The sequence below is a fragment of the Mustelus asterias genome, chromosome 22 (genome assembly GCF_964213995.1).
Source record: "Mustelus asterias chromosome 22, sMusAst1.hap1.1, whole genome shotgun sequence".
In the NCBI taxonomy this organism is placed as follows: domain Eukaryota; kingdom Metazoa; phylum Chordata; class Chondrichthyes; order Carcharhiniformes; family Triakidae; genus Mustelus; species Mustelus asterias.
In genome coordinates, this window is record NC_135822.1 from 620,703 (window position 1) to 645,165 (window position 24,463).

Below are 24,463 nucleotides of genomic sequence, written 5' to 3' on the forward strand. Positions count from 1 at the left end.
TACCATTGCATCGGGCCCGTATTCGGGTGCAAAAACTTGGTAAAGTCGGGCGGGGGGTGGTCAATAGGACTTTAAACTAGAGATTGGGGGGGAAGGGAAAGTCAGGGAACCAAGAAGTGAAGGAATCAGTGGGAAGCGTAGCTGCTTAGGATTACAAAAAATCACGAAAAGACAGCACTCAGGAGAGGTTACGATAGTCCCCATCTCACAAAATATGACACAGTGTCTGGAAAGGCTCAGTAGACCAAGGTCCACCACACTACGAAAACAAAAAGGGACGGTCAATAGGGAATTAAAGGTGCTATATTTAAATGCCCGCAGTGTCCGGAACAAGATAGATGAGCTTGTGGCCCAGATTGTGACTGGCAGGTATGATGTGGTAGGCATCACAGAGACGTGGTTGCAGGGGGTTCAGGACTGGCAGTTAAACATCCAGGGATTCACAACCTATCGAAAAGACAGAGGGGTGGGTAGAGGGGGCGGGGTTGCCTTGTTAATTAGAAATGAAATTAAATCAATAGCACTAAACGACATAGGGTCAGACGATGTGGAGTCTGTGTGGGTAGAGTTGAGGAACCACAAAGGCAAAAAAACCATAATGGGAGTTATGTACAGGCCTCCTGACAGTGGTCAGGACCAGGGGCACAAAATGCACCACGAAATAGAAAGGGCATGTCAGAAAGGCAAGGTCACAGTGATCATGGGGGATTTCAATATGCAGGTGGACTGGGTAAATAATGTTGCCAGTGGACCCAAAGAAAGGGAATTCATTGAATGTTTACAGGATGGCTTTTTGGAACAGCTTGTGATGGAGCCCACGAGGGAACAGGCTATTCTGGACTTAGTGTTATGTAATGAGCCAGACGTGATAAAAGATCTTAAAGTAAGGGAACACTTAGGAAGCAGTGATCATAATATGGTAGAATTCAGTCTGCAATTTGAAAGAAGGAAGGCAGAATCAGATGTGAAGGTTCTACAGTTAAATAAAGGTAATTACAGGCGCATGAGGGAGGAACTGACAAAAATCGACTGGAAGCAGAGCCTAATGGGAAAGACAGTAGAACAGCAATGGCAGGAGTTTCTGGGAGTAATTGAGGACACAGTGCAGAGGTTCATCCCAAACAAAAGAAAGGTTATCAGAGGGGGGATTAGGCAGCCATGGCTGACAAAGGAAGTCAGGGAATGCATCAAGGCAAAAGAGAGAGCCTATAACGTGGCAAAGAGTAGTGGGAAGTCAGAAGATTGGGAAGGCTATAAAAACAAACAGAGGATAACAAAGAGAGAAATAAGGAAGGAGAGGATCAAATATGAAGGTAGGCTAGCCAGTAACATTAGGAATGATAGTAAAAGTTTCTTTAAATACATTAAAAACAAACGGGAGGCAAAAGTAGACATTGGGCCGCTCCAAAATGACGCTGGTAATCTAGTGATGGGAGACAAGGAAATAGCTGAGGAACTTAATAAGTACTTTGCGTCAGTCTTCACAGTAGAAGACATGAGTAATATCCCAACAATTCAGGAAAGTCAGGGGGCAGAGTTGAATATGGTTGCCATCACAAAGGAGAAAGTGCTAGAGAAACTAAAAGGTCTGAAAATTGATAAATCTCCGGGCCCAGATGGGCTACATCCTAGAGTTCTAAAGGAGATAGCTGAAGAAATAGTGGAGGCGTTAGTTATGATCTTTCAAAAGTCACTGGAGTCAGGGAAAGTCCCAGAGGATTGGAAAATCGCTGTTGTAACCCCACTGTTCAAGAAGGGAACAAGAAAAAAGATGGAAAATTATAGGCCAATTAGCCTAACCTCAGTTGTTGGCAAAATTCTAGAATCCATCGTTAAGGATGAGATTTCTAAATTCTTGGAAGTGCAGGGTCGGATTAAGACAAGTCAGCATGGATTTAGTAAGGGGAGGTCGTGCCTGACAAACCTGTTAGAGTTCTTTGAAGAGATAACAAATAGGTTAGACCAAGGAGAGCCAATGGATGTTATCTATCTTGACTTCCAAAAGGCCTTTGACAAGGTGCCTCACGGGAGACTGCTGAGTAAAATAAGGGCCCATGGTATTCGAGGCAAGGTACTAACATGGATTGACGATTGGCTGTCAGACAGAAGGCAGAGAGTTGGGATAAAAGGTTCTTTCTCAGAATGGCAACCGGTGACAAGTGGTGTCCCGCAGGGTTCAGTGTTGGGCCACAGCTGTTCTCTTTATATATTAACGATCTAGATGACGGGACTGGGAGCATTCTGGCCAAGTTTGCCGATGATACAAAGATAGGTGGAGGGGCAGGTAGTATTGAGGAGGTGGGGAGGCTGCAGAAAGATTTAGACAGTTTAGGAGAGTGGTCCAAGAAGTGGCTGATGAAATTCAACGTGGGCAAGTGCGAGGTCGTACACTTTGGAAAAAAGAATAGAGGCATGGACTATTTTCTAAACGGTGACAAAATTCATAATGCTAAAGTGCAAAGGGACTTGGGAGTCCTAGTCCAGGATTCTCTAAAGGTAAACTTGCAGGTTGAGTCCGTAATTAAGAAAGCAAATGTAATGTTGTCATTTATCTCAAGAGGCTTGGAATAAAAAAGCAGGGATGTACTTCTGAGGCTTTATAAAGCACTGGTTAGGCCCCATTTGGAGTACTGTGAGCAATTTTGGGCCCCACACCTCAGGAAGGACATACTGGCACTGGAGCGGGTCCAGCGGAGATTCACACGGATGATCCCAGGAATGGTAGGCCTGACATACGATGAACGTCTGAGGATCGTGGGATTATATTCATTGGAGTTTAGGAGGTTGAGGGGAGATCTGATAGAAACTTACAAGATAATGAACGGCTTAGATAGGATGGACGTAGGGAAGTTGTTTCCATTAACAGGGGAGACTAGGACGCGGGGGCACAGCCTTAGAATAAAAGGGAGTCACTTTAGAACAGAGATGAGGAGAAATTTCTTCAGCCAGAGAGTGGTGGGTCTGTGGAATTCATTGCCACAGAGGGCTGTGGAGGCCGAGACGTTGAGCGTCTTCAAGACAGAAATTGATAAATTCTTGATTTCTCGAGGAATTAAGGGCTATGGGGAGAGAGCGGGTAAATGGAGTTGAAATCAACCATGATTGAATGGTGGAGTGGACTCGATGGGCCGAATGGCCTTACTTCCGCTCCTATGTCTTATGGTCTTATGGTCTTATGATTAGCGTGATCCACGCCTGCGTCCGCGCAGATACCCACTTTACCAAGGCCTGAAAATGGATGCATTTAAATTGAATTAATGAACTGCCCACCCAACTTTATCAGCATTTCCCCCTTTACCGCCGTGTTCGCCCGTCCAGATTCGCCGCGGAACAGACAAGCTCGGAAAAGGTCTGTTTCGGCGCTCCAGCTTCTGAAGAGGTAAGTTCAGTGCTTCCAACGGCTCTCTGACTCAGATCGGTGGTCGGGGGGAGGCGGGCCTGATCATTCTCTGGAGGGTGTGGGGGGAGAGGCAGGGGGGTCCGCTGCCACTCTGCGGACGATCGGTGGTAGGGAAGGAGGCAGAGGGTCGCGATCAGTCTGGGTAGCCGGAGGGGGAGGGGGGGGGGCGGTGGGGGTGGGTGGATAAGGAGGACAGTTATGTTGTGGGGGTGGGGTGATGTCTGTGGGGGCCATCGCTCCTGGGCCGCTTTCTCCGCTTTTTGCGGCCCGGGAGCGATGTGGCAGGGGGTGCATTTTTCAATTTTTTTTCTCACTGCGCATACGCAGTTCAGCGCTCTGATCGTTTCGGCCGTGCTAAGCTCCGCCCACAGCGCGATTCAGACTCGCGATTTTTTTTTCAGGCTGAGTGCGTATGGGGGAAAAACCGGAAGAGATTTCCAAGTGGGATCTGAATCACGCCCAGATTCAGCACTTTGAATCAAAATGGTAAAATCGGGCCGTGTGTGTGCATGTGCTGTGTGTGTTGTGTGCATGTGCGTGTGCAAGATGTATGTGTATGCGTGTGCAGTCTTAGGGATAATGTGGCCGCCTGGTTGGTCAGAGGTTGCTAATCCCTGGCGTGTGTGGGCAGCGCACATGGGCAGGGAGGGGGTGTATGGAGAGGAGTCCCGGGGGGTGTGGAGAAGCTGCTGGGAGGTCGAGTGATGGGGCACTGCGAGGTGGTGGCATGTGGGGTCAAGGTGAGATGGCGAGGGGTGAGGGTGAGAGAGGAGACAGGAGCACTTCCCCTGACAGAACGGAATGTGCTCCTTGTGCCCTGTCCTCTCGTGGAGGCGCTGACCATCTGCGACCATCTCCCAGGCGGAGGTTGTGACCTTGCGGGAGGATCTCCTGCCCACCCAAGGGGAGATTGTTCCCCTTTCTCCTCTCATAGAACATAGAACATAGAACATTACAGCGCAGAACAGGCCCTTCGGCCCAAGATGTTGCACCGACCAGTTAAAAAAAAAAACTGTGACCCTCCAACCTAAACCAATTTCTTTTCGTCCATGAACCTATCTACGGATCTCTTAAACGCCCCCAAACTAGGCGCATTTACTACTGATGCTGGCAGGGCATTCCAATCCCTCACCACCCTCTGGGTTAAGAACCTACCCCTGACATCGGTTCTATAACTACCCCCCCTCAATTTAAAGCCATGCCCCCTCGTGCTGGATTTCTCCATCAGAGGAAAAAGGCTATCACTATCCACCCTATCTAAACCTCTAATCATCTTATATGTTTCAATAAGATCCCCTCTTAGCCGCCGCCTTTCCAGCGAAAACAATCCCAAATCCCTCAGCCTCTCCTCATAGGATCTCCCCTCCATACCAGGCAACATCCTGGTAAACCTCCTCTGCACCCTCTCCAAAGCCTCCACATCCTTCCTGTAATGTGGGGACCAGAACTGCACACAGTACTCCAAGTGCGGCCGCACCAGAGTTGTGTACAGTTGCAACATAACGCTATGACTCCTAAATTCAATCCCCCTACCAATAAACGCCAAGACACCATATGCCTTCTTAACAACCTTATCTACTTGATTCCCAACTTTCAGGGATCTATGCACACATACACCTAGATCCCTCTGCTCCTCCACACTATTCAAAGTCCTCCCGTTAGCCCTATACTCAACACATCTGTTATTCCTACCAAAGTGAATTACCTCACACTTCTCCGCATTAAACTCCATCCGCCACCTCTCGGCCCAACTTTGCAACCTGTCTAAGTCTTCCTGCAAACTACGACACCCTTCCTCACTGTCTACCACACCACCGACTTTGGTGTCATCAGCAAATTTGCTAATCCACCCAACTATACCCTCATCCAGATCATTAATAAATATTACAAACAGCAGTGGCCCCAAAACAGATCCCTGAGGTACACCACTTGTAACCGCACTCCATGATGAATATTTACTATCAACCACCACCCTCTGTTTCCTATCCGCTAGCCAATTCCTGATCCAATTTCCTAGATCACCCCCAATCCCATACATCTGCATTTTCTGCAGAAGCCTACCATGGTGAACCTTATCAAACGCCTTACTAAAATCCATATATACCACGTCCACTGCCTTGCCCCCATCCACCTCCTTGGTCACTTTCTCAAAAAACTCAATAAGGTTAGTAAGGCACGACCTACCTGCCACAAAACCATGCTGACTATCACCTATCAATTCATTACTCTCCAAATAACTATAAATCCTATCCCTTATAATTTTTTCCAACATCTTGCCGACAACAGAAGTGAGACTCACCGGTCTATAATTCCCGGGGAAGTCTCTGTTCCCCTTCTTAAACAATGGGACAACATTCGCTAACCTCCAATCTTCTGGTACTATACCAGAGGCCAACGACGACCTGAAGATCAGAGCCAGAGGCTCTGCAATCACTTCTCTTGCCTCCCAGAGAATCCTTGGATAAATCCCATCCGGACCAGGGGATTTATCTATTTTCAGACCCTCCAGAATATCCTGCACATCCTCCTTATCAACTGTAATACTGTCTATTCTACTCCCTTGCAACCCAGTGTCCTCCTCAGCTATATTCATGTCCCCTTGCGTGAACACCGAAGAGAAATATTGGTTCAATGCTTCACCAATCTCCTCCGGTTCCACACATAACTTCCCTCTGCCATCTATAACTGGCCCTAAACTTGCCCTAACCAACCTTCTGTTCTTGACATACCTATAGAACGCCTTAGGATTCTCTTTAACCCTATCCGCCAAAGTCTTCTCATGTCCCCTTTTAGCCCTTCTAAGCTCGCTCTTCAACTCCCTCTTAGCCAATCTAAAGCTTTCTAGTGCACTACCCGAGTGCTCACGTCTCATCCGAACATAAGCCTCCTTTTTCTTTTTAACCAACAAAGAAACTTTTTTGGTGCACCACGGTTCCCTAGCCCTACCAATTCCTCCTTGCCTGACAGGGACATACCTATCACAGACTCGCAGTAGCTGCTCCTTGAAAAAACTCCACATGTCGGACGTTCCCAGTCCCTGTAATCTCCTAGTCCAACCTATGTTTCCTAATTCTCTCCTAATAGCCTCATAATTACCCTTCCCCCAGCTAAAACCACTGGCCCGAGGTTCATGCCTATCCCTTTCCATCACTAAGGTGAACGTAACCGAATTGTGGTCACTATCACCAAAATGCACACCAACTTCCAAGTCTAGCACCTGGTCTGGCTCATTTCCCAGCACCAGATCCAATATAGCCTCACCTCTAGTTGGCCTGTCTACATACTGAGTCAAAAAACCTTCCTGCACGCTTTGAACAAAAACTGACCCCTCTAACGAGCTAGAGCTATAACAATTCCAGTCAATATTAGTCAAGTTAAAATCCCCCATAACAATTGCCCTATTACTTTCACTCCTAAGCAGGATTGACTCCGCAATCCTTTCCTCAACCTCTCTAGAACTTTTAGGAGGTCTATAAAAGACTCCCAACAGGGTGACCTCTCCTCTCCTATTTCTAATCTCCGCCCATACTACCTCAACAGATAAGTCCTCATCAAACCTCCTCTCTGACACTGTGATACAATCTCTGACCAATAATGCTACCCCTCCCCCTCTTCTACCTCCTTCCCTACTTCGGCTAAAACATTTGAACCCCGGGACCTGCAGCATCCATTCCTGCCCCTGCTCTATCCATGTCTCTGAAATAGCCACAACATCGAAGTCCCAAGTACTGATCCACGCTGCAAGTTCACCCACTTTATTGCGAATACTCCTGGCATTGAAGTATACACATTTCAAACCCTGCTCCACCCCACCTCTGCAATGCCGTGCATTGCAGTCCCCATCCATGCATCCCTCACTTTCAGCCCCACTACTCAGGATCCCTCCCCCCCCCCGAATCAGTTTAAACCTCCCTGCATGGCCTTAGCAAATTTACCCCCCAGGATATTGGTCCCCTTCTGATTAAGGTGTAGACCATCCTTCTCATAGAGGTCACACCTTCCCCAGTACGAGCCCCAATTGCTTAAGTACCTGAACCCCTCCCTCCTGCACCATCCCCTCAGCCATGAATTCAAACCTTCCCTCTCCCTATTCCTCTCTAAACTATCCCGTGGTACAGGCAAGAGTCCAGAGATAACCACTCTGTCAGTCTTGGCCTTTAGTTTCCACCCCAACTCCATAAATCCCTGCCTAATATCCCCTTCCCCTATCCTCCCTATGTCGTGTGTCCCCACATGTACAATAACTTGTGGTTTATCTCCCTCCCCCCTAAGAGTCCTGAATACCCTGTCAGACACATCCCGGACCCCAGCCCCTGGTAGGCAACACACCAACCCTGAGTCTCTACCTTTAGTTCCAACCCTCCTATCTGTCCCCTTAATTGTGGAGTCCCCAATCACAAGGCCCAGTCTTTTACAGCCCCTAACCACCTGAGCTTTCTCACTCGGCTCACCCCCAGAGATCTGCTCTCTATGCTCAGTTGATTCCTCCTCAACTGTAGCCTCCAGCACCGAAAACCTCAAGCTGATGGGTGCGGGTCCCCTCGGTGAATCGAAGCTCTAGTTTCCTCTCTGTCATCCTCCTAACTGTGAGAAGGTGTTTAATTGCAGCACCCCCCTGATTAATGTGCTAGGATACCTCTCCACCCCACCCCCAACCCTGCACCCCCCACCCCACCAACTCCCATCCCACACCCCCATCCCACACCCCCCCACCCAGCAGCCCCATCCCACACCCCCCCACCCAGCAGCCCCATCCCACACCCCCCCAAACAGCACCCCTCCACCCCGCACCCCACCACTCCCACCCCCAACCCTGCACCCCCCACCCCACCAACTCCCATCCCACACCCCCATCCCACACCCCCCCACCCAGCAGCCCCATCCCACACCCCCCCAAACAGCACCCCTCCACCCCGCACCCCCCACCCCACCACTCCCACCCCTCCACCCAGCACCCCTCCACCCCGCAGCCCCCAACCTGCACCATCCCCACTCCCCGCCCCACCCCCCTACCCTCCCGACCCTACACCTTCCCACCCTGCATCTCCCACCCCAAACCCACTCCATCCCGCACATCCCCACCTTGCACCCCCCACCCCAACTGCACCCCTCCCACCCGCTCACCCCCACGCCACACTGCCCTCCCCACACCCCCACCCTGCACCCCCCCCAACCCCGCATCTTTCCACCCCTCACCCCACCCCACCCTGAACCCCGCCACCCTGCACCCCCCACCCCCCCACCCTGCACCCCCCATCCCCCACCACCCCATCCCCCCCAACCCGCCATCCCACACCCCCCACCCTGCACCCCCCATCCATCATTTCCCCCCCACCCTCCCCAGAGCGGGCCAATCAGATGCATCGCGCCTCAGGCATGCCGCTGTTCACATGAGGGATTTTTTTTCTCACCGTGGTTTGGATTGCCCTGTCGGAGCTGGTGGGAATCGAACCGGATTTCAAACCGGAAATCACACTCTGGCCGGAATTCTCTGATCTGCTGCTGCCAGTGGGAACAGGGATTTGGAGTCCAGCCTAATCTCCATTCAGTGTGGCGGGATGGTAAATCCCAGCTGCGGGCGAGGGTGGAGAATCCCGGCCTGTGCCATTATTTTGGGAAAATTCTGCCCAATGTGTCTTTTTGTTACCCACGTCTTTCTAATTGCAGTAGTGTCTCTGGGATCAGTCTGTCCTCAGACTCTAAGGAGCGATCTCACAGTCCAGTTTGTCCCTCTTTGCCGTTGTTTCATCTGATCCTGTCCAATCTGCTTCTAATTCCCTTCCGATAATTATTCAAAATTCTCATCCAATTATGCATCTTTTTACATTTTCTACTGCAATATCCCAGCGTCCATCCCCCTAGCTGATTCATTTTATACCCTCCCCATGTACCAGAGAATCTCCCTCCCAGTCCCACTGAGGTCAAACACGTCCCATTTGAACAGGTGCCCCAAGTCCGAGGACTGATCGCAGTGCTGAAGAATCTCTCCTGCCCCTTGTTTCAAGCCACTCATTAATCCTCCCAATTTTCCTATCTCAATTCTGACTAGCATGTGGCACTGGGAATAATCCAGGGATTATTAACTTTGAGGCTTTATTTTTAACATCCTTTCTAGCTCCTGAAAATCTGATGTTAGGACCACAATATCTGTTCGATTATGTCACTGGTACCTCCTCCCTGCAGAATATTCTGCACCTTCTCCATGACGTCCTTTACCCTCTCCCCAAGGAGACAATGCACCGTGCGTGTGCCACTCACAATGATTCACAAAGAGAATTAACCACTTTCCTCTCACTGAGACTTTCTCTTTTCAAATGTGCTCGCTCTGTCTCTTGCTCAGTTGCTGTCACCTTGTTGGACACTCTCAGCATTACTCTCCCTGTGGGATCCTAATTAGATTTTTTGAACCTGATATTTAAATATTAACAAAGCCTCTGCATAGCTGAAACTGCAATTCTATTAAAACGGTGATACAAAGAACAAAGAAACTTACAGCACAGGAACAGGCCCTTCAGCCCTCCAAGCCTGCACCAACCATGCTGCATGACTGAACTAAAACCCCCTACCCTTCCGGGGACCATATCCCTCTATTCCCATCCTATTCATGTATTTGTCCAGACGCTCCTTAAAACTCACTATCGTATCTGCTTCCACTACCTCCCCGGCAGCGAGTTCCAGGCACCCACCACCCTCTGTGTAAAAAACCTGTCTCGTACATCTCCTTTAAACTTTGTCCCTCGCACCTTAAACCTATGCTCCCGAGTAATTGATTCGTCCGCCCTGGGAAGAAGCTTCTGACTATCCACTCTGTCCATGCCTCTCATAATCTTGTAGACTTCTATCAGGTCTCCCCTCAACGTCCGTCATTCTAGTGAGAACAAACCAAGTTTCTCCAACCTCTCCTCATAGCTAATGCCCTCCATACCAGGCAACATCCTGGTAAATCTTTTCTGTACCGTCTCCAAAGCCTCCACATCTTTCCGGTAGTGTGGCGACCAGAATTGAACACTATATTCTAAGTGCGGCCTAACTAAGGTTCTATAAAGCTGCAACATGACTTGCCAATTTTTAAACACAATACCCCGGCCGATGAAGGCAAGCATGCCGTATGCCTTCTTGACTACCTTCTCCACCTACGTTGTCAGTTTCAGTAACCTGTGTACCTGTACACCCAGATTCCTCTGCCTATCAATACTCTTAAGGGTTCTGTCATTTACTGTATATTTCCTATTTGTATTAGACCTTCCAAAATGCATTACCTCACATTTGTCCGGATTAAACTCCATCTGCCATCTCTCCGTCCAAGTCTCCAACCGATCTAGTTCCTATGATGGAATGAGAATGTGGCAGGAATGCAGCGTAATCGACTAGCTGTTATTCAGCCTACTCTTTACCCCATGATGGGTTTACATTGGGCCTTAATCTGTATCCAATGCCAGTAATCATTGGGGTTCTGATATTAATACAGGTTTGTTCATTACCTTCAATAAACAAAGAGATTAGCCAACAATTTCTTTGTACCGAGTTGCTGTCTCAATGAGGCAGGAGAAGGTGAGCTGATATTATTTGGGATCAAGTGCTTTAACATCCACCTTCACACTGTTGGAAATTATTTATAAAAAAGGTAAATTGCCTATCAGTGCACAATAGCTGCTGAGAGGTTGTAATAATTCTTGTTCACCAGTTCAGGGAAAAACTGCAACATGTTTATTTACAGGTGAAAGCCATACAGAGGCTTACAACCTCGCCACTGCAGCCAGCTCTTAAGAAGGTTCTAGAACAGAAACTCCAGCTCACCAGGGTGATCCCACACCCTGCTCCCTGGTTGGCTCCCAATGGCCATGTGACCCTTACTCTGCAGATTGATTCTTAAAGGGACATTCACCATAGAAGTTGATCATTTCTGAGTGAAGAAAATTAACCCTCTAGCTTTCGTTCTCTCTGTTAAAGGGTTTTGTAGGATGATGAATCCTTCACTTCTGGGGTGAGATTCTCACTGATATCTTTGAGCATCCTCTCAGTATTAGCCCCAAAACTGGATTTTGATTGTGATCCTATTGGAAAAGACAATGAACAAATTCTGTTTTTCTGGTGGAAACCTCCGAGAACAAACATTGTTGTTCCTGATCCTTAGCAGAAAGCCTGCAGAGTCCAATACTGCCACTGAGGTGAGGGGGCATGTTGGCCTCCCTGGTACGTCCTGTTCAGGAGCATAGTCCCACAGCCTAGAATGTTCAATGAATAAAAGATCCACTTTGTTAGCAATTCAGACTGATCAACTCTGCAGGTGAAGAAGCCAAGAGGCAGTTGGGGGAATGGATGCCTGGGCAACACTCCCTCAACAGCTTCACAAGGGCGAGTTTCCAGAGACATTGGATAGGCAGGCACTAGAGATACATCAATAAATGAACTTTCCTCTTTCTTGGCCATATTGGTTGTTAGAAGATTCCAAAAACATTTAAATGGATACGTTAGGATTGCTGTGGGAAAAGTGAGTGGCTCTGAGTCGCAAATAGATTCACTGAGGAGCCACACATTTCAGCTAACTGCCCAGTTGCTTCGTACATCTTGGTACGAGCTTGTCAGAATCACTGTCCAGATGCCATAAGGTACTTTCTGCACCAATCATAAAATGAAACTATGAGTCCAGATGCAATAAAATGCAAACAGATGTTTCATGAAATTGACCTTGGAATTCCTTCGAGAATAGCGTGAGATAAATGGCCTGAAGCATCTTGACCAATATAACAATTAGCTGATTTTAATGGAACAGATGGTATGCTCTGGTTCAAACGCAAATTGGTCTCTGATATAAATTGTTAATAGAGACAGAATGTATGGTGCAGACAATTCTTACAATTTGATGAAGCTAATTGTGTGTCCACGGTGACAATCTTACAAATCAACTGGGTCTTCATAACTCAATTTATGTTTGCTAGTTGGATTCTGTGACTTCAATCTTGCCTCACGCTCAATTAATCCAACAGTTTGGTGTGGTTGGGCTGGCCAGCCGAGGTGAGGATGTAGACCTTGGCTGCATGATTCCAGCTGCAGGATAATCTTCTGGGTGGCCCCTTGTGACACACCCAGTCCTTTGGGATGATGGGAATTTGCCAGTTTTCTCCAGCTGTTGTGCTCGCTGCTTCCTCTGGGATTCAGAAATCTTGTGGCATTAGTATGTTGTTCACAGCACAATAACCAATCATCAGGAGCCTGACACATCCCAGAATTTTCAGACTTTGTGTTAGATGTTGCTGGTAAAATTTAAGGCTGAGGTTATTTGAATCATAACAATAATGGGATCACTTCCTGAACATGGACAGGATCGACCCAGTGAATTACTGGAAATGGGAGTTGACCTTTGATGGAAGAAGTCTTTTTATTCTTTCAAAGGATGTGGGTGTCGCTGGCTGGGCTAGCATTTGTTGCTCATCCGTAATTGCCCGAGAACTGAGTGGCTCTGGAATCACATGTCGGCCAGACTGGATAAGGACAGCAGATTTCCTTCCTTAAAGGACATTAGTGAACCAGATGGAGTTTCCGACAATCGACAATGGTTTCATGGTTGTCAGTCGATTCTTAATTCCACATTTTTTAATTGAATTAAAATTCTACCACCTGCTGTGGCGGGATTCGAACCCCATAGAACCATAGAACCATAGAACATTACAGCACAGAAACAGGCCCTTTGGGCCTTCTTGGCTGTGCCAACCATTTTTCTGCCTCGTCCCACTGACCTGCACTTGGACCATATCCCTCCACACCCCTCTCATCCATATACCTGTCCAAGTTTTTCTTAAATGTTAAAAGTGACCCCGCATTCACCACTTCATCCGGCAGCTCATTCCACACTCCCACCACTCTCTGCGTGAAGAAGCCCCCCCTAATATTCCCTTTAAACTTTTCCCCCTTCACCCTTAACCCATGCCCTCTGGTTTTTTTCTCCCCGAGCCTCAGTGGAAAAAGCCTGCTTGCTTTCACTCTCTATACCCATCATAATTTTATACACCTCTATCAAATCTCCCCTCATTCTTCTATGCTCCAGGGAATAAAGTCCTAACCTATTCAACCTTTCTCTGTAACTCAGTTTCTCAAGTCCCAGCAACATCCTTGTAAACCTTCTCTGCACTCTTTCAACCTTATTAATATCCTTCCTGTAATTAGGTGACCAAAACTGCACACAATACTCTAAATTCGGCCTCACCAATGTCTTATACAACCTCACCATAACGTTCCAACTCTTATACTCAATACTTTGATTTATAAAGGCCAATGTACCAAAAGCACTCTTTACGACCCTATCTACCTGTGACGCCAGTTTTAAGGAATTATGTATCTGTATTCCCAGATCCCTCTGTTCTACTGCACTCATCAGTGTCCTACCATTTACCTTGTATGTTCTACCTTGGTTTTGGGTCCTTCCAAAGTGCAATACCTCACACTTGTCTGCATCAAACTCCATCTGCCATTTTTCAGCCCATTTTTCTAGTTGGTCCAAATCCCTCTGCAAGCTTTGAAAACCTTCCTCACTGTCCACCACACCTCCAATCTTTGCATCATCAGCAAATTTGCTGATCCAATTTACCACATTATCATCCAGATCATTGATATAGATAACAAACAACACTGGACCCAGCACTGATCCCTGTGGCACACCACTAGTCACAGGCCTCCACTCAGAGAAGCAATCCTCCACGACCACTCTCTGGCTTCTTCCATTGAAAGAAGTTTAACAACACCAGGTTAAAGTCCAACAGGTTTATTTGGTAGCAAAAGCCACACAAGCTTTCGGAGCCCCAAGCCCCTTCTTCAGGTGAGTGGGAATTCTGTTCACAAACAGGGCATATAAAGACACAAACTCAATTTACATGAATAATGGTTGGAATGCGAATACTTACAGCTAATCAAGTCTTTAAGATACAAACAATGTGAGTGGAGAGAGCATCAAGACAGGCTAAAGAGATGTGTATTGTCTCCAGACAGGACAGCCAGTGAAACTCTGCAGGTCCAGGCAGGCTGTGGGGATTACAAATAGTGTGACATGAACCCAATATCCCGGTTGAGGCCGTCCTCATGTGTGAGGAACGTGGCTATCAGTTTCTGCTCAGCGACTCTGCGCCGTCGTGTGTTGTGAAGGCCGCCTTGGAGAACGCTTACCCGAATATCAGAGGCCGAATGTCCGTGACCGCTGAAGTGCTCCTCAACAGGAAGAGAACAGTCTTGCCTGGTGATTGTCGAGCGGTGTTCATTCATCCGTTGTCGCAGCGTCTGCATGGTTTCCACAATGTACCATGCCTCGGGACATCATTTCCTGCAGCGTATCAGGTAGACAACGTTGGCCGAGTTGCAAGAGTATGTACCGTGTACCTGGTGGATGGTGTTCTCACGTGAGATGATGGCATCCGTGTCGATGATCCGGCACGTCTTGCAGAGGTTGCTGTGGCAGGGTTGTGTGGTATCATGGTCACTGTTCTCCTGAAGGCTGGGTAGTTTGCTGCGGACAATGGTCTGTTTGAGGTTATGCAGTTGTTTGAAGGCAGAAAGTGGGGGTGTCGGGATGGCCTTGGCGAGATGTTTGTCTTCATCAATGACACGTTGAAAGCTCCGGAGGAGATGCCGTAGCTTCTCCGCTCCGGGGAAGTACTGGACGACGAAGGGTACTCTGTCCACCGTGTCCCGTGTTTGTCTTCTGAGGAGGTCGGTGAGGTTTTTCGCAGTGGTGCGTCAGGAAAGGATGTCCCGAGGCATGGTACATTGGGGAAACCATGCAGATGCTGCGACAACGGATGAATGAACACCACTCGACAATCACCAGGCAAGACTGTTCTCTTCCTGTTGGGGAGCACTTCAGCGGTCACGGGCATTCGGCCTCTGATATTCGGGTAAGCGTTCTCCAAGGCGGCCTTCACGACACATGACGGCACAGAGTCGCTGAGCAGAAACTGATAGCCAAGTTCCGCAAACATGAGGACGGCCTCAACCGGGATATTGGGCTCATGTCACACAATTTGTAATCCCCACAGCCTGCCTGGACCTGCAGAGTTTCACTGGCTGTCCTGTCTGGAGACAATACACATCTCTTTAGCCTGACTTGATGCTCTGTCCACTCACATTGTTTGTATCTTAAAGACTTGATTAGCTGTAAGTATTCGCATTCCAACAATTATTCATGTAAATTGAGTTTGTGTCTTTATATGCCCTGTTTGTGAACAGAATTCCCACTCACCTGAAGAAGGGGCAGCGCTCCGAAAGCTTGTGTGGCTTTTGCCAAATAAACCTGTTGGACTTTAACCTGGTGTTGTTAAACTTCTTACTGTGTTTATCCCAGGCCAACGCTGGCATCTCCACATCATTCTTCCATTGAGCCAATGTCTAATCCAATTTACTACCTCCCCATGTATACCCAGCGACTGAACCTTCCTAACTAACTTCCCATGCGGGACCTTGTCAAAGGCCTTACTGAAGTCCATGTGGACAACATCCACTGCCTTCCCTTCATCCACATTCCTGGTAACCTCCTTGAAAATCTCTAATAGATTGGTTAAACATGACCTGCCACGCACAAAGCCATGTTGACTCTCCTTAATAAGTCCCTGTCTATCCAAATATTTGTAGATCCTATCTCTTAGTACTCCTTCCAATATTTTACCTACTACTGACGTCACATTTACCAGCCTATAATTTCCCGGATTACTTTTTGAGCCTTTTTTAAACAATGAAACAACATGAGCTACCCTCCAATCATCCGGCACCTCACCCGTGGATACCGACATTTTAAATATATCTGCCAGGGCCCCTGCAATTTCAACACTAGTCTCCTTCAAGGTCCGAGGGAATACCCTGTCCGGTCCTGGGGATTTATCTACTCTGATTTGCCTCAAGACAGCAAGTACCTCCTCCACTTTAATCTGTATAGGTTCCATGACCTCCCTACTTAGAACATAGAACATAGAACATTACAGCGCAGTACAGGCCCTTCGGCCCTCGATGTTGCGCCGACCAGTGAAACCAATCTAAAGCCCCTCTAATCTACACTATTCCAATATCATCCATATGTTTATCCAATAACCATTTGAATGCTCTTAATGTTGACGAGTCCACTACTGCTGCAGGCAGGGCATTCCACGACCTTACTACTCTCCCAGTGAAGAACCTACCTCTAACATCTGTCCTATATTCCTCACCCCTCAATTTAAAGCTATGTCCCCTCGTGTTAGCCATCACCTTCCGAGGAAAAAGGCTCTCACTATCCACTCTATCTAATCCTCTGATCATCTTGTATGCCTCTATTAAGTCACCTCTTAACCTTCTCTTTAACGAAAACAGCCTCAAGTTCCTCAGCCTTTCCTCATACGATCTTCCCACCATACCAGGCAACATCCTGGTAAATCTCCTCTGCACCCTTTCCAACACTTCCACATCTTTCCTATAATGCGGCAACCAGAACTGTACGCAATACTCCAAGTACGGCCACACTCGAGTTTTGTACAGTTGCAGCATGACCTCCTGGCTCCGAAACTCAATCCCTCTACCAATAAAAGCTAACACACCGTACGCCTTCTTAACAACCCTATCAACCTGGGTGCCAACTTTCAGGGATCTATGCACATGGACACCCAGATCCCTCTGTTCATCCACACTACCAAGTATCTTACCATTAGCCCAGTACTCTGTATTCCTGTTACTCCTTCCAAAGTGAATCACCTCACACTTTTCCGCATTAAACTCCATTTGCCACCTCTCAGCCCAGCTCTGCAGCTTATCTATGTCCCTCTGTAACCTGCCACTTCCCCCTGCACTAACTACAACTCCACCGACTTTAGTGTCTTCCGCAAATTTACTAATCCATCCTTCTACGCCCTCATCCAGGTCATTAATAAAAATGACAAACAGCAGTGGCCCCAAAACAGATCCTTGCGGTACACCACTAGTAACTGAACTCCAGGATGAATATTTCCCATCAACCACCTCCCTCTGTTTTCTTACAGCTAGCTAATTCCTGATCCAAACCACTAAATCACTCTCAATCCCATGTGTCCATATTTTCTGCAAAAGCTTACCATGGGAACCTTATCAAACGCTTTGCCGAAATCCATGTACACCACATCAACCGTTTTACCATCATCCACCTCTTTGGTCACCTTCTCAAAGAACTCAATAAGGTTTGTGAGGCATGGCCTACCCTTCACAAAACCGTGCTGACTATCCCTAATCAAATTATTCCTTTCTAGGTGATTATAAATCCTATCTCTTATAATCCTTTCCAAAACTTTGCCCACAACAGAAGTAAGGCTCACCGGTCTATAATTACCAGGGTTGTCCCTACTTCCCTTCTTGAACAAGGGGACAACATTTGCTAACCTCCAGTCTTCTGGCACTGTTCCTGTAGACAATGGCGACACAACGATCAAAGCCAAAGGCTCTGCAATCTCCTCTCTAGCCTCCCAGAGAATCCTAAGATAAATCCCATCCGGCCCAGGGGACTTATCTATTTTTACCCTTTCCAGAATTGCTAACACCTCCTCCTTATGAACCTCAATCCCGTCCAGTCCAACAGCCTGCATCTCAGCACTCCCCTCAACAACACTGTCCCTCTCCTGTGTGAATACCGACGAAAAATATTCATTTAGTGCCTCTCCTATCTCTTCAGACTCCACGCACAACTTCCCACTACTGTCCTTGACTGGCCCTAATCTTACCCTAGTCATTCTTTTACTCCTGACATATCTATAGAAAGCTTTAGGGTTTTCCTTGATCCTACCTGCCAAAAACTTCTCATGTCCCCTCCTGGCTCTTCTTAACTCTTTCTTTAGGTCCTTCCTGGCTAACTTGTAACTCTCAAGTGCCCTAACTGAGCCTTCACGTCTCATCTTAACATAAGTCTCCTTCTTTCTCTTCACAAGAGATTCAATCTCCTTAGTAAATCACGGGGGTTCCCTCACACGTCTGCTTCCTCCCTGCCTGACAGGTACATATTTATCAAGGACGTGTAGTAGCTGTTCCTTGAACAAGTTCCACATTACAATTGTGCCCATCCCCTGCAGTTTCCTTCCCCAACCTATGCCAGCTAAATCTCGCCTAATCGCATCATAATTTCCTTTCCCCCAGCTATAACTCTTGCCCTTTGGTATATACCTATCTCTTTCCATTGCTAAGGTAAACATAATCGAATTGTGGTCACGGTCACCAAAGTGCTCACCTACCTCCAAATCTAACACCTGGCCTCGTTCATTACCCAGTACCAAATCCAATGTGGCCTCGCCTCTTGTTGGTCTATCTACATACTGTGTCAGGAAGCCTTCCTGCACACATTGGACAAAAACTGACCCCTCCAAAGTACTCAAACTATAGCTTTTCCAGTCAATATTTGTAAAGTTAAAGTCTCCCAGAACAACTACCCTGTTACTTTCGCTCCTATCCAGAATCATCTTTGCAATCTTTTCCTCTACATCTCTGGAACTTTTCGGAGGTCTATAAAAAACTCCCAACAGGGTGACCTCTCCTTTCCTGTTTCTAACCTCAGCCCAAACTACCTCAGTAGACAAGTCCTCATCAAATGTCCTTTCTGCCACCGTAATACTGTCCTTGACTAACAATGCCACACCTCCCCCTCTTTTACCATCTTCCCTGCGCTTACTGAAACATCTGAACCCTGGAACCTGCAACAACCATTCCTGTCCCTGCTCTATCTATGTCTCTGAGATGGCCACAACATTGAAATCCCAGGTACCAACCCATGCTGCAAGTTCACCCACCTTATTCCGGATGCTCCTGGCGTTGAAGTATACACACTTCAAACCGCCTTCCTGCCTGCCAGTACACGCCTGCGACCCTGAAACCTCATCCATGACCTCACTACTCTCAACCTCCTGCACACCGGAGCTACAATTCAGGTACCCACCCCCCTGCTGAATTAGTTTAAACCCTCCCAAAGAGCATTCGCAAATTTCCCCCCCAAGATATTGGTACCCCTCTGGTTCAGGTGCAGTCCATCCTGTTTGTAGAGGTCCCACCTACTTGTTTGCCTTATTTCCATAGACTCCATGCCAGTTTCCTTAGTAAATACGGATGTAAAAAACCCATTTAATATCTCCACCATTTTTTTTTGGTTCCATACATAGCCAACCACTCTGATCTTCAAGAGGACCAATTTTATCCCTTACTATCCTTTTGCTCTTCATACACCTGTAGAAGCTCTTAGGATTATCCTTCACCCTGTCTGCCAAAGCAACCTCATGTCTTCTTTTAGCCCTCCTGATTTCTTTCTTAAGTAGTTTCTTGCACTTTCTATACTCCTCAAGATCCAGAACCTTAGCTGAGTTTGTGGATTAATAGTCTAGCGATAATACCACTAGGCCATTGCCTCCTCTTATACAGACATTCACATTGATGTACACTCATACTCAAACACACTCATACACACATTCACACTCACACACAGCGATAATACCACTGGGCCATTACCTCCCCAAGTTCAATGTGCTTCCTTCATAATGATGCATTATTTTGATATATCCCTCTTCAATGTTCAGTGTTTGGTTACGGTTGTTCTTATTTTGAAGCTTTATTGATGTTAATTATGGTAAAAGTTTAGTGACAATGGCTAGGACTTTCCGCTCCCAATCGCATTGGCGGGTTTGGCGGTGGGAGTGGAAAATCTGCAAGAACTCTCAAATCACATTTCATACAACAGAAACGCAGAACATGATTGTCCCCTCTCTCCGTCAGTAATGGGGCACATTGCGAGCATCTTTTGAACGCATTGCGATCTCATTATCAGGCCCCTATGCCTGAAATCATCCCATTGTCCCATCAGAAAAACCATCCACATCAGTGTGACACAGACCAGCATCAATCCCAACTGGTCCCTTACCCCGGGCACCTGGCAAGCAGAACTCCAAGAGGAGCTCAGGTGAGTGCATCACTCAGGGGGGAGAAGGTCATGCCTGGGCACTGCCTAAGCACTTCCTCTGACCACTACCATCTAAAGGACAAGGACAGCAGATACATGGGACACCACAACCTGGAGGTTCCCCTCCAAATCACTCACCATCCTGACTCTAAAATATATCGCTGTTCCTTCACTGTCAATGGGTCAAAATCCTGAGCTCTCTCACTAACAGCACTCTGGGTGTACCTACACCTCAGAAACTGCAGCATCCTATTTTAACATTTCTAAATTGGTCACCTTTGTGAAAGGGTGAAGTGGACCCCTGAAGCTTGTTTCTGAAGAGTGATGGAATCCGGCAGCCTCCATCCACAGCCCACAACACCTCTGCAAAACCTCCAGTCCGACACTGATGCACTCTGGATGTATCGCTCAGGTCCAGGTTCCTGCTTTTGGAATGATAACTCAGAGAGATCGCTGACTCCACAAACGTCGGAATGGTTTGCAGAGCACGCCTGAATTCGGAGCTTCTTGGAATGTGTGTGCTTCTGTTACGATCCCAGTTGATGATGTCACTGGACAAACCAGATCCCAGAGTGGAACCCGGCTTGATCAGCCAGGATCTTATTTGATTTGATTTGATTTATCATTGTCACATGTATTAACATACAGTGAAAAGTATTGTTCCTTGCACGCTATATGGACAGAGCATACCGTTCATAGAGAAGGAAACGAGAGAATGCAGAATGTAGTGTTACAGTCATAGTTACGGTGTAGAGAAATATCAACTTAGTGCAAGGTAAGTCCATTCAAACGTCTGAAAGCAGCAGGGAAGAAGCTGTTCTTGAATCAGTTGGTACGTGACCTCAGACTTTTGTATCTTTTTCCTGACGGAAGAAGGTGGAAGAGAGAATGTCCGGGGTGCGTGGGGTCCTTAATTATGCTGGCTGCTTTGCCGAGGCAACGGGAAGTGTAGACAGAGTCAATGGATGGGAGGCTGGTTTGCGTGATGGATTAGGCCCCTTATTGAACGACGGGGCAGGCTCGAAGAATCTGGTGGCCATTTCCTGCTTCTATTTTTTGTGTTCTTAATAGATCCTAACTTTTAGTTTTTGTTTAGAAATGTGGAAAGTAGTTTCTGAACAAAGTCATGGGAATCAAAAGAATAAAACATTGATTAAACAACATAACTCATTCACCCCAATCACATCATTAGACATGAACAGATTCGTAAGAACACACAAATCACAAAATCTATCTCCTTCCCTAATGTTCTCAGCATGTACACAATCGATGTAAACCAATAGACAACCTGTGGTCAAACACACCACACTCTGAAACCAAGTGACCAATACCATTCAAACCAACATCTATGAATTTCTTATCAACTCCTCCCAGACACTTCCCAAATGGTCTGACTGAAACTCTGTATTTTACGCAAGGGTTTCCAATCATGGAATCATAGAATCCCTACAGTACAGAGGAGGCCATTCGGCCCATCAAGTCTGTACCAACCAGAATCCCACCCAGACCCTATTCCTATAACCCTCATTTACCCTGCTAATCTCCCTGACACTAGGGTCAACTTAGCATGGCTAATCAACCTAACCCACACATCTTTGGAGTGTGGAAGGAAACCGGAGCACCCGGAGGAAACCCACGCAGACACAGGGAGAATGTGCAAACTCCACACGGACAGTCTCCACTCTCAAACAACATACCTTTCAATCTTCAACCTCTCCTTCTGACGTTCCTCTTCCCTGGAGCACCACATGTATTCAAGTGTCATCTCCCATGCAAGCTCTCAAATATCTAACCGTGCCAACAGAACACCACTGCTTCACACGCCTGCAGTAAGGAGTCATAACCTTTGGGCCTCTTTGCATCTCTGGCTTCTCGCAAGCCTATAAGGCTTTACATCTTCTTCCTGTAGCTTTGTCTTTTAACTTGGAATCTTCCTCTGCTCCTCACTCTTAACTTCACTGAACAGGATCTTTTCCCAGATTCCTGTTCTTTCCCTTTGACTAGAAGGTCCTCTTGGGACTGCATTCTGTTCTGGTGTAGAGAAAGATCAACTTAATGCAAGGTAAGTCTGAGGTTTTATGACATTTAAAGTAGGAAAACTATACTGTTTCTTAGCTGTTTCTTTCAAAGAACAGTACAGCACAGGAACAGGCCTTTCGGCCCACCAAGTCTGTGCCGACACAGATGCCTCACTAACCTAATATTTTCTTGCCTCTACGTGGTCCATATCCCTCTATTTCCTGCCTATTCATGTATCTATCCAGATGCCTCTTGAACGTTGTTATAGAATCTGCTTCCACCACCTCCTCCGGCAGCGCGTTCCAGGCATTCACCAGCCTGTGTGTGAAAAACCTGCCCCTTACATCTCTTTTAAACTTTCCCCCTCTCACTTTCAACCTATGCTCCCGACTAATTGACCCTTAGACCCTGGGAAAAATGCTCTGACTATCCACTCTATCCAAGCCTGTCATAATCTTGGAAACCATTTACTGTATACTTTCCATCTGCAGTAGACCTTCCAAATCACATCACCTCACATTTGTCCGGGTTAAATTCCATCTGCCATCTTTCGGCCCAGGTCTTCAGCAGGTTTATATCCTGCTGCATCCTCTGACAATTCTCCTCACTATCCGCTACTCCCCCAATTTCTGTATTGTCTTCAAATTTACTAATCGGACCACCTACATTTTCCTCCAAATCATTTATAGATATTACAAACAACAGGGGCCCCAGCACTGATCCTTGTGGAACATCACTTGTCACAGAGCTCCAGTTAGAAAAGTTCCCTTCCACTGCTACTCTCTGCTTTCTATGCCCAAGACAGTTTTGTCTAATTTTGTTTTGTGAAAAGCTGCCTCCTTCTGGGTCACACTCTTTTAAACTGAAATAACTGTTTATGCTGCCTCTGTGGGCCTGGTTGCTAGGAAACAGTATAGTTTTCCTACTTTAAATGTTATAAAATCTCATTGAAATGCAGGCATCTTTTAGAGTGAAACCAAAATTCCAGTTTCCCTAACACTCACAACTGCCGAAATATAAATTAAGCTTAAGCTTAAAGTTAAAACTTAAACTTAAAGCTTCTGCCCAAATCGCACAAAATACAAGTATAACTCTTTTTAAACTATCTTTGTTTCTGAACATTCCCTGTGGATTTTTGCGTGGTCAATAGCGTGGAGAGTATTTCTCTGAGCACGCATACTTGGCTGTGGATTCTGAATCTGCCTTCAAAAACATGATTAATAAATAAATATCTGAAAAGCTGACCTGCGAGACATCAAATTCTTCCTCATCATAAATTTTTCAGAAGATTATGTTCATGACTTGTTCAAGAATTACTTCAACGATGTCTCATTAGAGCAACTGATACAACTGATGTCATTTTCATAAATGACCTGGATGAGGAAGTGGAGGGATGGGTTGGTAAGTTTGCCGACGACACGAAGGTTGGTGGGGTTGTGGATAGTCTGGAGAGATGTCAGAAGTTACAGAGGGACATAGATAGGATGCAAGACTGGGTGGAGAAGTGACAGATGGACTTCAACCCAGATAAATGCGTAGTGGTCCATTTTGGCAGGTCAAATGGGATGAAGGAGTACAATATAAAGGGAAAGACTCTTAGTACTGTAGAGGATCAGAAGGACCTTGGGGTCCGGGTCCATAGGACTCTAAAATCGGCCCCGCAGGTGGAGGAGGTGGTTAAGAAGGCGTATGGTGTGCTGGCCTTTATCAATCGAGGGATTGAGTTTAGGAGTCCGGGGATAATGATGCAGCTATATAAGACCCTCGTCAGACCCCACTTGGAGTACTGTGCTCAGTTCTGGTCACCTCATTACAGGAAGGATGTGGAAAAGATTGAAAGGGTGCAGAGGAGATTTACAAGGATGTTGCCTGGATTGAGTGGCATGCCTTATGAGGATAGGCTGAGGGAGCTCGGTCTTTTCTCCTTGGAGAGACGTAGGATGAGAGGAGACCTAATAGAGGAATATATGATGTTGCGAGGCTAGATCGGGTGGACTCTCAGAGGCTTTTTCCCAGGGTGGAAATGGCTGCTATGAGAGGACACAGGTTTAAGGTGCTGGGGGATAGGTACAGGGGAAATCTTAGGGGGAGGTTTTTCACACAGAGGGTGGTGGGCGAGTGGAATCGGCTGC